At 41.6% G+C, this 2,403-nt stretch overlaps 1 protein-coding gene across 2 annotated transcripts in view; it reads right to left on the bottom strand.

Moving 5' to 3' along the window:
* Positions 1–2,403, bottom strand: part of CNST (consortin, connexin sorting protein) — a 122,370-nt gene that overhangs the window by 94,044 nt on the left and 25,923 nt on the right. The window lies entirely within an intron of this gene.

Raw genomic sequence — 2,403 nt, 5'->3', positions numbered from 1 at the left:
ATGTTGGTGTGCTGCACCCATCAACTGGTCAGCACCCATCAACTCGTCATTTACATCAGCTAGAACTCCCAATGCAATCTCTAATCCCTCTCCCCTCCCCCTCCCCATAATAGGCCCTGTACACCTTAATTTTTTAACCTTAGAAATTCAGGACAGTTGATTACCACTTTCAAGAAGATAAGCCCCACCATTCGTAAGCACCAGAAGTTCCCTTTCCAAACAAGAACTAAGACTAGAGATAAGACAGAGCAGTAAGAAAGGAAGCTCTAATTTTGGAGTCATTCCTTTCTCAGTGCAAATATAGTTTTCTGATACTTGCCAGCTGTGTAATCTTAGTCAAATTAGTTCAACTTTATGAGCCTTTGTTTCTTTGCTGTAAGAATAAAATGAGATAATTCATGGGAAACAGCTAAGTCACCCATAAAGGTACATTAAGAACATCCTTGTAAATAGTCCCTAGATGTCAATCGCTAGAAATTTTGTTTTATTTACTCTGCTGAGGACTCTGTGTGATTTTTACTTTTTTTCATTTATTTGGGACACAGTCTCACTTTGTCGTCCAGGCTGGACTGCAGTGGGGCAATCTCGGCTCACTGCAATCTCTGCCTCCCAGGTTCTGGTGATTCTCCCGCCTCAGTCTCCCAAGTAGCTGGAATTACAGGCACCAACCATTTTTGCATTTTTAGTAGAGATGGGGTTTTACCGTGTCGCCTGGGCTGGTCTTGAACTCCTGGGCTCAAGTGATCTGCCTGTTTTGGCCTCCCAAAGTGTTGGGATTACAGGTGTGAGCCACCAAGCCCAGCAATTGGCTATTTGTGAATCATGAATTTTCTAGTGATAACAAGATGCATGGCACTAAGAGTTCAATAGTCATGTTTGTTGTCATCCCTGAAATAGAATTGGTCCTTGGGAAGAAGAACTTACAATACGCTAGCGAAAAGCACATGTGCAGAACCTAATAGGCAACAAGGCAGAATGAATAAATACTGAACAGAAACAGGAAAGAGAAAAAGCCGACCAGGGATCTGCAAAGCCACAGGATGATAAATGCACATTCTCTGGTAACATCAATTCACTTCTGAAGGTGAGGACGGAAGAGAGATGCTAATTTTATGTTAACACAAACAGCTATTATAGAGCAGAATATACAAAATATATAATTCCAAAAAATATTTAAGCTCAGATAAATCACTTTATAGAAATGTTTATGTTTAAGTGTATTGTGAGAAGTGACCATAATAACAGAGTCTGAGAATAACAAGACACATTTATGTAGTGCTTACTCTTTGCCACGCATATAGTAACAATTCCTCACAACAGTCCTATTAGGTAGTTATTATTAGCACTACCATTTTATAGACAAGCAAACTGAGGCACTAATAGGTAAAGCAACTCATCCAAAGTCAAACAGTTCTCAGAATTAGGACTCAACCTAGGCAGACTGACTCCAGATGCTGTGCTGCTTGCGGTACGTAGGGCAGATTCCATAAGCAAGATGGAATTTGAGCTAGGGGTTCAAGAGTTTGATAAGTTAGGAGGAGGAGGAGGAAGAAGAGAAATTGTAATAATACTATTTAGCCTTAGAAGAGGCCAATTATAATTTGAGGCTGTAAGGCTATAGTTCTTTATTTTTTTTGAAATGGAGTCTCTCTCTGTCCCCAAGCTGGAGTGCAGTGGCACAATATTGGCTCACTGCAAATTCTGCCTCCTGGGTTCAAGCAATTCTCCTGCCTCAGTCTCCCACTGGGACCACAGGCACATGCCACCACGCCCAGCTAATTTTTTGTATGTTTAGTAGAGACGGGGGTTTCACCATGTTAGCCGGGATGGTCTTGGTCTCCTGACCTCGTGATCCACCCACCTGAGCCTTCCAAAGTGCTGGGATTACAGGCGTGAGCCACCGCGCCCAGCCGAAGGCAATGGTTAATACAGAATCCATACTGAAACATTTTGAGAGACCCATTTCTTAAAGCACAATAATTTTAGAGCTTATTTTAAAACACTGTAACTTTTCTGGTATTTACTAGACACTGTCTCGAATTTGCTTATTTATTGCTTCAGAATTTTTCTCAAGTTATTTCATGCATATATATTATTTCCCATCTGGAATTCAAGTGCTTGAATGTTTGCAGCATGAGAATGTGCCCATTACTTCTTTTACAATCCTTACCAAAACACAGCCCAGGCATATAAACGGTGTTTAATAAATGTTTGTTCAATTGAACTACAATACTAAAGTCTCACACTACCTCTTACCCAAGGAAACAGATTTAGAAAAAAAAATGGTTGGCCGGGCGCGGTGGCTCAAGCCTGTAATCCCAGCACTTTGGGAGGCCGAGACGGGCAGATCACGAGGGCTGGAGATCGAGAGACCAGCCTGAGCAATAGTGCAAGACTCTTCTC

This window comes from Colobus angolensis, unplaced genomic scaffold (assembly GCF_000951035.1).
Source record: "Colobus angolensis palliatus isolate OR3802 unplaced genomic scaffold, Cang.pa_1.0 Scaffold40, whole genome shotgun sequence".
Lineage (NCBI taxonomy): Eukaryota > Metazoa > Chordata > Mammalia > Primates > Cercopithecidae > Colobus > Colobus angolensis.
This window is presented reverse-complemented; position numbering and strand designations above follow the sequence as displayed.